The following is a 12,322-nucleotide window of genomic DNA, read 5'->3' as shown; positions in this document are numbered from 1 at the left end:
TGATAAGTATTATCGAAGATAGTAAGAAAGAACAAAAAAAGAAATAAATAAATACGTATTGTTTCTATTTATCGAAAGAATATGATTGATTCTGAAAGCATATCATTCTGTAGAGATCTTAGGATAATCCAGCATCACCTTTGAACAAGTAAGTTCGATCTGACGTTGTAAATAAGCTTTCCTTCTCTCATAGTCACGGTATGGAGATCAACAATGGCGTGTCGGTTGAGAGTTTAATTCGATTTAGAAATGCAAGAAACCTTTTGTTCGACCGAGGCCAGTCGGTCACGCAACTTGATTTCAAATCTATCCCTTTATTACTCGTACTTTCTTTAATGCATTACGATTACTTTTTCTCAGAGTAACGTTGCCCGTCGAGAGTTACTCGTTAAGTACTTACATTCTGTCATTGAAGAACGAGAAGAACAAAAAAGCAGAGGAAGAAATAGAACAAGAAGAAGAAGAAGAAAAAGAGAGAAATGATAAAAAGAGAACGATATTTCAAATCGTGGATTTATTTAAAAGGGGGAAACATATGTGTTTTACAGTGAAAGAACACAAGGACCAAGTAGAGAATAATCGTGGTCATTGGTTTGTGCATTAGTTTCTCTCTCTCTCTCTCTCTCTCTCTCTCTCTCTCTCTCTCTTTCTCTTTCACTTCGGCTGTAGTGAACAACGGTGAAACGGAGCTAACAAATCGTCCTACCTATTAATCTCTCCAACGCATACGCTTACCGATCGGGGACTAGGCGTTAATAGTGGAAGAGAATGAGTTTGCTGTTTCTAACTCGTAACAATGTCATCGTTAGAGAAAGAAAAGAAAAAGAAGAAGACGAAGAAGAAGATAGAAATGATGAAACGAGTGTATGTGATATTTGATTTATATATGGGTTCATTTGAACGAGCCTAGAAATTTAGGAATTCATCTGGTACAAAAGGAATATATATATATATATATATACACACCATACACAGGCATATACACCGGCTGCATAGGGTGCATCGTGCGTACGTGTATTCGAGCTCACGGAACAACCGCAGCCTTCCCTCGTCCACCGAGTTAAATCATAAAATTGTCTGTGGGGTGGCCGCGAAATTCCACTGATTTACGAGCACCAGGTCGTCCGCTCTGCTCGTACTCCGGCCGATGGCTCGATGGAGTGCTGCTGTGGACTCGGTTGAGGGAACGTTAAAATCTCCTCTCTTTATCTCTCCCTCTCTCTCTCTCTCTCTCCCTCCCTCTTTCTCTCTTTTTCTCTCTTCCTCTCTTTATCTCTATCTCGTTTTCCTTCTCTCCCTCATAGCAAGATACAGTTTCATGTTTTTTGTACAGTGATCCTGGTCGGAGAAATAACCACGGAAAGAGTAAAAGGGAACGGAGAGTACGGGGAAGTAGAAAACAACCGTAAAAAGGGACAGGGATTTTCATAGAGCGCGTAATAGGTGGTAGGGCGGCTGAGTTTTTCACGATTCAACAGATATATTTATGAGCTTTGTCCGTACGTGTAATTTTCACGACTCATCGGGCCACGCCGGTGTTGTTCACACGATGGGAATTTAGTTGGGAAGCTTGAATGACGTACAATGAAACAGTTCCGGTTGATTCGTGATCGTGTCGGAAATATAACCAGGGATTAAAAATTTTTCTCCCCTTTCTCTCTCTCTCTCTCTCTCTCTCTCTCTCTTATTATCTCATTTACATATTAAAATCGGTATTTATTATATTTCATATTTGTTACGAACAAAATAACAAATAGGTAGATAATTACTCTCGCAAGGTTTCCAATTTATTTCCATTTAAACGGTCATTATCTTTTTTGTTCTTATTCATTTTTGATAAGTGTCTTCGGCGATTTCTCATTTTCCTTTTTCCAATCTCTTCGAACTCTTGTCATCGTCGTCGTCGTTGCCTCCCATTTCGTATCTCAAAAGATATCTATAGTAAAATTGAGCTCTTGCGAATACCTCTACGAGTACGAGAGAGAAAGGGAGAACGAGAGAAAGATAGAGAGAGAGAGAGAGAGAGATAGAGAGAGAGCTAGCTCTTTTCGCGGCGTGTTCACTTTTTCCTTTGTTTCTCATGCGCTTTTACCGAAGCGACCATCATGGTAGCCTGGGCGCTGTCCGATATAAATAATGATCGATCGTACTCTTGGTTTCGAGCTGGCTGGCAAACGGCTATGGAGAAAGGCATTCGATTGGACGGCATTCTCTCTCTCTCTCTCTCTCTCTCTCTCTCTCTCTCTTCCTCTGTCTGTACGATACTCGTTAGGTAATGCACTACTCGACGGAAGAATCCTCGCTGTTTCCTATCCCGTTAAGCAAGTATTGGACATTGTATCAGAGGCATTTCAAACGACTCGGAAAGCTACTCTCAACTCTGATGACATTACGAAAAGTACCAGCATGACATATTCAAAAGACAAGGAGAAAAATGTTCGTGATCGACTGTAAGTAAAATTACATCGAAAGAAATCAAGTTACCCTAAGAAAAAAAGAAGCATCAATAATAAATTCTCGATGAGTTCGATGTAAGATGAACGAAATTGATTAGGTTCCTTTTTTCTTTTTTCTTTTTTTTCCTCTTTTTTTACGATTGAAGCTATCTGTAATCCATTTAATATTATAACGTTCGGTGTTAATATTTTCGATGCAATATATACGTAGAAATCGATTTTATATATTTAACATCCAACGGATAATAATTTTTTAACTATTTTATAGGTAGACCTTTATCACGGCGAAAGCATTTCACGAAGAGAGAAAGAAAAAAATATCTCAGTCCTCTCATCAGCGTAATAGTTCCCTTTTTGATTCGTATGCGAGAGGGATGTGAGTAGGGAAGAACGGAGTTTCGATGTTGGCATCGTCGAGCTAGCTATTATCACCCGTCGTCATTTCAATGAAGGAAGGATCGTCGGCTACGGATAGGAGTGTCATAGAGAAACGAATCCTTCCATTTGTATCTACATCAGAAACACTTCTTTCTAATCCCTTCGTCCTTCTTCTATACGTAGTCTTTGTTGTCGTCGTCGGTGATAATAATGATGGTGATGGTGATGGTGGTCGTGCACGATGGCTCAAATGAAAAACAAAGGAATGCAGATTGGAGAGAAAAAGAGACAGAAAGACAGAGAGAGAGAGAGAGAGAGAGAGAGAGAGAGAGAAAGAGAGAAGAAGATTAACAAGGATTAACGCTAATTGGTCGGCCGACTCCTTCTCCTCCTCGTTCTCTTACTACTTCTCGTATTCTGCTTTCTCGATTGCTTTGCTAGTAGTAGTAGTAGTAGTAGTGGTAGTAGTAGTAGCTTCGTCATCCAACATCCGTCCACCCCTTCGATTCCTTTGCTTCCTTAAAACCTTTCCTCGGTTCGAGCCGAAGTGAGTATTTTGTGTGCGGTATGGCCAGAGATTGACACTCATTTTCCAAGTCAAGAGGGATCACGATTATTCAAATCGTGTCATCGACTCACACTCACGAGATATGTATATATTCTCCCTTCGCTTCGATGGACCGACTACTATCAAATTCCTCTTTGGTTCCCTCCTCTCCCTCTCCTTCCCCCTTCTTTCTTTCTGAACCTCATCGGAGCAACCCTCTTTTCCTTCGATAAAAGGATGTACATATCAAAGTTACGGAACGAAACATGAGAGCTGAGTTATCGAGATTGATTTTTCTTCGAAAAATTGGGCGAGTATTATGGTGGAAAGAGATGGCCCAACATCTCTTTCCTCCATCTCCTTCACACAATTCGTTTTATTTTTATTTTTGCAATATCTATTTTGTACCTATTAATGTCATTATTATCAAATATGATTTCTTGATAGGAAAAAAAAAAAATAAAAAAAAAAAGATATATCTTATCTCATTTACTGTCTTATCGTTTTACTGTAATTAATGTTATTTATAGATTTCTCCTTTCAGTTCCAATTTAGGAAACTGATAGTAAACAAATTAGGCAATCGGTTTCTCTATTAATATCATTTACATTATTTGTAGTAATATATTTAAAAATCTAATATTATCTGATAAAAGAGCATTACAAAAGCATTAAAGCGTATTACGAAAATATTTTTGTTTTCATTGAATAGATCATGAAGATATGAGCGAAACAAAGGGAAAAAGAAATGATCCAACAATGGAGTCAATCTTCTCTTACATATATATACATATATATACGATGTATATTTGATTATAAATAAACTTGTGAGGTTTGAGGTTATGCTGAATAAATGTGAACTTAAGTGCACAAAGTTAAAGTTAATGTAGCGGCAAAGTAGGTAGTTGTTGAGAAAAATTCAATTCGCGCGTCGTAAGTCGACGAACGAGCGAGCAAGGAAGCGAGTTGAAAGGAAGTTCTTTTTTGATGAACTTAAGTAATCGTATTATTCCACCCCCCTTGTTCCGCCAGGTCTTCTCCTCTCATTCTCATTAATTCTTTTTTCTTTCTCTTTTCCTTTTCTATTTTTTTTTTCTTTTTTATTTCTTCTTTCTCATTCCCATCGACCCCTACTTGGGGGTGTAAAGCGCAGGCAGTCGCGCACTTTTATTTCGCAATTAACGGTCGAGCAAAAAGTACAAAAGATAGAGAAAGAAGGAAAGACAAACCGCCAACCCTTGTGTCTTCTCACGACAATGAAACGCAGGCCTCTTATTTAACCAGCACATTCGAGACGCAATTCTCCTTCCATTTACACGTATTCCCGTTTCCGCAATTTCACGCTGTATTCGCGTTTCTCTTTGTTTCCGATATGCCGCTGCTAATAAAAAAAAAAAAAAAAAAAAAAAAAAAAAAAGAAAAACAAGAAAAGAGAAAAAGAAGAAAAAGAAAAAGAAAAGGAAGTAATGAAGAAAAATGGACGCGAAAGAGCGAGAAAATCAATGAGGAGTTAGAAAAAAAGATGAAAAAAGATGGGAAAGAACAGAAAGGAAAAGTAATTCATCGATACTGTACTGACAAACAAAAGAGAGAGAGAGAGAGAGAAAGAAAAACAAATTATACCAAAGAAAAAAAAAAAAAAGGGAAGAAAGTAAGAAAGAAAGAAAGCAAAGTTTATTTTATATCAAAATATAATATTTCGTTGGAGAATCGGTAGAAATAGAATTTGATTTCGATTGAAAGGAAATACAATAAACGAGACTCGTCAAAATTGAAAGCCGCGATATAGAAAGTATTCTTGTTTTTCGTACTACTTTAAAGGGATCTCTCGAGTTCGACTCGATTTCACAAGTTGATCATTATCGCATGGAACATTTTTCTTCGTATTCCACGGCAAAGAAAGTTCACTTCGTTCATGAACCATTGTCGGTCAATACGCACAATGCTTCGTAGGAGCGCGCGTCTCCGTACATGTGTGCGTGTATGTGTGTGTGTGTGTGTGTATGTATGTGGTTACAGAGTGCGGTCTCTGGCAGGTAAGCAGAAGCGATTGTTAGAACCCGCAATTTCCAACAGCTGTGCGAGCGAGCCAACGTTATGTTACGTAGACTGCACCAATTGCCTGGCTGATCCTCGACCTTCCCTACTTCTCCACCAATTCGACTTCTCACGCCCGGATAAACGGCATTATCGTACTTCTGTTCGGCCAGGCTTGAAAGAGCACGCGAACGAGGGAGACATAGTAAGGGAGACAAAGAAAGAGAGAAAGAGAGAAAGAAGAATCAACGCAGGAGAACACGTATGGCGGTCGTAATGTCGTAAGGTTTGTTTCTAGAACCATAAAACGCCACTGGTGGACGTCCTCTCCCTTTCTCTCTCTCTCTCTCTCTCTCTCTCTCTCTCTCTCTCTCTCTCTATTCCCGAAGCAAACGTCCTATTCCCGTTCAATATAGCGTGCTTTCTCGAGGTGAATCAAGTGGCTCTTCTACCTCAATGATGTTTCCTTTGTCCATTGTTCTACGATCTATTGAGGAAAATGTGAACAAGGACCAATAGATAATCTCATTTTGTAGATTTCTTTCAATTCGATTTCCTTTTCCATCCATATAAAATATTTTGTTGTTGTATTCTAACGTCTATGCGGATTCACGAAAAGGAAAAGGAAGATATTACAGGAGATTCGATAGAAATAAAATATACGATAAGTAAGAAGAAATAATTGAAATGTTTCCAAATAATTTATCTAAGGGATTATTTATATTAATGATATGAATTGGAAATCTTTGATGTACATATATAAATCATAAGTTTTACCCTTAAGAGAAGAGACGTATCTGTTGTGTACGTTTCACAGTAGTTACGGAAGGTCTTGGTCGGACAGATTTCACTTCCCGTTGACTATTCAAAGCCGTACAAAGGGATGATACCTATGTGGCATGATGCAAATGAAACGCCTAGTAGGCTCTGAAGGGCTTAATCAGCCGACTTTGATTCAGGAATCGAAATAGAGTAGATACAGACAGTAGATCTTGATCGGTAATACGGCCGCCGATCATTCAACTTGCGCGCACACTTTGCCAATCGAAACTGTTACATCCGGACCTACGAATTCGAAGAGAATTACTGGTACGAATGTAATGCTCTTAACGTTTGTTAACGTTCCGTCGAAAGATCCTTCTTCTTAAAAAAAAAAAAAAAAAAAAAAAAAAGAGAAAAAAAAGAAAAACGAAAGGAAAAAAGAAAATGATTCCATTTATGGTTTAGAACAAGTTATTATTTTACGATCGCGAGGGTATCGTTTTTACCTCTTTCTTTTTCTTTCTTTTTTTTTCTTCTTCTCAGAAAAGGGAAACGTAAAATGATAAAACGAAGAAGAATATATATATATATATATATATATATATATATATATATAAAATGGGAAACATCGAAGACGAGCGAGAATCGTGACTGAAATAACTTTTCATCCCTTTTCACCTTCTTTACTCTTATCCCCCGTCGTTGCTCGACTCTGCAGGTACCACCGTTACATGACTCGCGAATACAAAGAAAACGCATAACGTCGATTTCGCAAAATTCTTCGAAAAAATTTCCATAATTTTGGAGGCATTGTCTTTTGATGTTGAAGATGAAAGAACTCGCGACTGAATAATACCCGTCGAGGCAGTTTATCGTATCTACTTCTTTTCTCACAGACCATTTCACTTTTTACGTGCTCACACGTAATATTTTTTTTTCTTTTCTGCTTTTGAAATATTCGTCAAAGAAAGTAAAAATTATTCGTAGACTAAAGTCTCCCTTCGTCGGCGAAAGTCTCATTTTCTAAGACGACGTTTTCATTATCAAACCGAGCATCGAGGAAACGCAATTTTTCGTAGGGATTCGTGGAAAGCTACGTACCAACGACGACGAGTCAACCCGTCGTCTCATGTAAGAGAGAAAGAGAGAGAGAGAGAGAGAGAGAGAGAGAGAGAGAAACTTGACAAATGAACATCCCAGAGTGGTGGTACGGTGGAAAGCACAAAGGACTCGGCGTATACAAAAGCGAGCAACATCTTCCAGCCCTCTGATAAGCTTCGATAATCCAGCGGTACAGATAGAGAGAGAGAGAGAGAGAGAGAGAGAGAGAGAGAAAGAGAGTAGTCTGGCGGTATTCTAGTAAAGAAAGAATATTGGTCGGAGAATTGTAATTTCAGGAAGAAGGCGCTACAAGATGGGTAAACTTGGTGAGCGCGATATAGTCGAAGAAAAGGGCAGCAAGTAACGCCTGGTGCCCTTGAGGGAAAACGAGAAGAAAGACTACTCGGGCGATCGTCTGTGCCTTGGCCGTCGTTGCGTCGAGACAAAGCCAATGATAGAAGGGGGATGTCGTTGCTGATACTTGGGGAAGCAAGTTATCTATGCTTTTGCTGGGACGGTTGAAAGAAAGAAATGCCGGTGTGCCGATAAACTCGAAATTGTAAATTGAAAAAAAAAGAAAAAATAAAAAGAAAGAAACAAGAAAAGAAGAAAAATAAAGAACGGAAAAAGAATAGAAAGAGAAATAACAAAGGAAATACCGGTATATAAAGAGAGAAAGAGAAAGAGAGAGAGAGAGAGAGAGGGTGTACAGAGAAGAACGCGTATCGGAAGAAGGCGTGTGCCGCAGTAGCGCAAGCGTATGAGACTCAGACCAAGCACGCTCGGCTTAATTTTGCCCTTCTAGTCTCATGGTTATTCGAGCACCAACGACTACTACTGTGCGCCTCGCGCACGGGACAGTCGAATCGCTCCAGGGGATTCGCCATCTTTTGTTCCGGCACAATGGCGGCCCTAGCACAAAAGTGACTAAGTGCTCGTAATACTTGCCATTATACGCCATCCACCCACTTCCCCTGCCCTTCCCTCCTCCTCTTCCTTCTCCAGCAACTCTTCTTCTTCCTTCTAACAGTCACACTCGTTCGTTCCTAGCCATTCGTCTCTTTACGCTTTTCTTCTATCTCTCGCTTTTGCTCCTTTTCCTTTCTCGTCTCCGTTGCGTTGTCGGATTCCTTCTTGGTGCATGGCAAAGGAACAAGAGCCAGCACTGGAAATGGGATGGAAAAGTAAAGGGAAAATGATCGGGAACGTGCTATTCGAAAAAGGTCCTTTTTTTCTATTTCTCTCTTTCTCTTTCTCTCTATACGTCTCTATATCTCTCTGTCTCCCTGTCTGTTTTTTTTCTCTCTATCTCTTTCTCTCTCTCTCTCTCTCTCTCTCTCTCTCTCTCTCTCTCTCTCTCTCTCTCTCTCTCTCCTTATTGGATTTCTTTGGATAACTTTATTTCTTTTTCTTTTTTTTTTTTCCTTTTTTTTTTTTTTTTCAAAATACCCTAAAACAATATGTATTCCTTTTTATATCCTGTTTTTTCGTTGAAAGATAAAGAAGAATCCTTGGAGAGAATTGGTATCCATCGAAAAGTCCTTATATCTTTATTTTCTTTTCTCTCTTTTTCTTTTTCTTTTTCAATTTATCTAATTGTAACTTTCCTAAGGTTCTTTAATCTTTTATTCCCTTTCTCTTCTCGTTCTATATAGTTAGAGTTTAGCTTCGCCCGACCTAATACTATTTCGCTTATTTATTCCCCGTGAAAGGGGGCTCGTGCTAACCCATCGTTAACGAAGGAAAGATGAACAGAAACGTCGATCTCGACTGGTAACGCCGCTATTCTCGAGATATTAATGACCGCTCGTTATAACGTTGACCAGGCGTACAAAGTTAGTTAGCAACGAGCGATCGCAATTTGTAAAGTCGTATCTGGTTTTCACAAAGAGAGATACTCTGGGTCGATGTAGAAATAGGAAAGAGTGGCATATGGAAACGGAACATGGTTCAATGCTGGTACAGTTCGAAATTGATATAGAGGACCCTTTACCGGTGCATTGTTCGAACGATCGTGACACATGGCTGACACCTGGGAACATCGTGAAACTCGCGACAGAGCCCTGCCACTCGATTCCGCGGCCCTTCGGGAAATTAAAAATTCCTTTAAATCGATATTTAATCGAGAACCGTCAGGCAACGGAAAAGGATCACGCGAGGGAAATGTCGACCTGAATGTTCGACCATTTTCCTGTTTATCGATCTTTTTTCCCTTTCTTTATTTCTTCCTTTCTTCTTTTTCTCTTTTTTTTTCTTTTCTTTTTTGTTTGTTTCTTTCTTTCCTTCTTTTTCCTTTTTTGGTTCTTTTGTTTTGTTTTCCATTTTACTTCTTACCTACAAACTTTTTAAACGTTCGATCTTTCATCTTCGATCGTTTATACCGTGATGATAAAAACAAAAGAAACAAAGAAAGAAAAAAAAGAAAGAAAGAAAGAAAGAAAGAAAGAAAGAAAGAAAAATAATAAAAATCGCTGCATCTCAATCCTAACTCGTAAATTCGATTCGAGTTTACCAACGCGATTGCAGATTTAAAAATAACTTCACGAAAAGTTTATCTAGAGTGAATTTCTCTGTTCGGATAAGTGTGTATATACATAACGTATACACACACACATACACACACACACAAACATACACACAGAGGTATCGTCTCGTGTTAAAAGTTTCGTTCGATTTATCGTCTCCTTCCGTTTCGCAAAGTATATTTTGCGTTATTATACGACAGAAGATATTCAATTAGACCCTCTAGTTATTTATTTTCTTTCTTTTATAATTAATAAAGTAAATATTCGTAATCGATTGATCGGTTCATTTAATTCTTAAAACAGATCTCACTTTTCTATTCTTTCCCATTAGATTATTGAAAAACTTTTTTAAATATCTCTTAATTGATTTTTCATTGAAAGTACCAAAGACTAAAAACTTTCTTCCCAATATTCTTTACGTTTTGCTTCTCAATATTTCTTTTATATCGCAGAATAAATAAATAAATCAAATAAGAAGGAAAAAAGAATTGGGGAATCGTATCGGATATTCGTACTTTTTAAAACAACCGCAATGCGCGTGATATTCGATCGATATTAAATAATAGAGAAGATAACGAGCGAACGATTTTGCATTCGAAACTAGTCATTTTATTAAATTAATGGCTCGGTTGAAATTATCTTGAATAATTAATATTGTAACAAAAAGCTCAGGCTTACTCGCTATCTACGAATTTCACAGTCACGTCGAGTGGATCGTTAAACATGGCAAATTAAAATAACTGATTTCAGAAATAATGGAATCGACGAGAATTAAGCAGACGTTTCTCGAGTTATTAGCTTCTACATTCGGCCATTTTAATAGACTCGTATCGTTACGATATCCATGAAACTATTTCGCTGCAATTGAGATAATTTTATATTAACCCGATTAATCAAATCATTCGAACTAGAGTGAGATGACGTTGATCGACGAATTAAATTAACCCTTGCGAATGCTTATTATTTAATAAAATTATCAGTAAAATTATCAATAAAATTTATATCCTATCCTTAATGGTCTTTAATCTGCTGAGGTCTATACATCATATCGTTAGAACCAAAAATAACTATCTTCCCTCGAATACCATTTCATGTCTCGACTTATTCTCGAAGCGTATCGGCTGACACTATCTGACAAATTCTGTTTGACCGGATTTCACATTGATAACGTGCAAACGAGAAAATTATGCATTTCTCTCTCTCTCTCTCTCTCTCTCTCTCTCTCTCTTTCTCTTTCGTTTCCATTATGTTCCAGTTAAAATTATCCACCTTTGAAGAATCTGCATATCTGTCGTTATCATCAAAGCGTTCTCATTTTTCTTCTCTTCGATTGGAATCTTTATAAAAAGAAAACCTACCTATTTAATATTTAAAATTCTCCAAATTGATCATCTCATCCTCTTCTGTCTCTCTCTTCCCTGCAAATGTAAAAAAAAATATAGCACTCTGGATTTGAAATGCTTGTTTACTCCTTCGCTCTACGATAATAAGTGGCTGACCTTTTGTTAATTGCCGCTTCCACTGAAATAGAATCGGAACAACGAGAATGGGACATCTTAGAATATACATTAAAATGATCAAATATATATATATATATATATATATATATATATATATATATCAAATGAATAAGAAAACAGTTCACTTGTCTCGTAGCCTAGTTTTGCCACTTTATATTTTCTTTTTATCAGGACGTTCCATGAACGTGTCTCCAATCTGTTCACGTCATTTAATTTCCGGACTCGGACTGGGAAAGTTATCGAGCTCGTCCTATTTGCTAGGATACGATTAAGACTTCGCATTGATATCGTTGAGAATTCTAACGAGCAGCTGCATTAAACATTTGGCAAGTAAGATGAAACGAAAAGAAAAGAAACAGAATTATGTTACAATCGTTTGATAAAAATTCGTGACTTTTAACAAACTTCATTTACATTCCACATGTCACGTTGAACTGTGTCCCAAATTTATTAGATCCTCTTTTGAAGTGTTACTTTTATATATGATCCAGTACACAATCTTATATTCCTCAATCGCCTATTAATAACCCATATCGACAAGATATATAAGAACAAGAATAAATATTAAAAAGTCGAGAAAGTCGTGGAGTAATGTAAAATCTCAATCGATCCACTCTCATCTTTGTGAGACTTTCTTCCTTTTCTTTTCTTTTTCTTTTCATGTTTTTTTTTCCTGCTTTTTTTTTTTCTTCTTTTTTACGCAATGCCGAGAGAAAACGGACGAGATTGGTGAAGACTTTTCTCAAGGAGCATCAAGAGAGAGAGAGAGAGTGAGGGAGAGAGAGAGAGAGGGAGGGAGGGAAGGGGAGAATCAACGATCTTTCTTGGCTCGAAGAATCGTTCGGGGTCGTTACGAGACGGGACCTATCGATTTCTTTGAATCTACCTAGCACGTTGTGGAAAAGGGAAAAGAGTACGATAGAGGAGGAATAAGAAGATCGAGAAAGGAGTGTTGAAAAGAGAGAAAAAGACAGAAAAAGAAAAAGAGAGAAAGAGA

At 37.8% G+C, this 12,322-nt stretch overlaps 1 protein-coding gene across 2 annotated transcripts in view; it reads left to right on the top strand.

Moving 5' to 3' along the window:
* The window catches only part of LOC118441289 (uncharacterized), a 176,949-nt gene that overhangs the window by 85,015 nt on the left and 79,612 nt on the right, over window positions 1-12,322 (top strand). The window lies entirely within an intron of this gene.

The sequence above is a fragment of the Vespa mandarinia genome, chromosome 11, assembly GCF_050613455.1.
Source record: "Vespa mandarinia isolate Hongniang chromosome 11, ASM5061345v1, whole genome shotgun sequence".
Taxonomy (NCBI): domain Eukaryota; kingdom Metazoa; phylum Arthropoda; class Insecta; order Hymenoptera; family Vespidae; genus Vespa; species Vespa mandarinia.
The sequence above is the reverse complement of the archived record's forward strand: the minus strand, read 5'-3'. Positions and strand labels throughout refer to the sequence as shown.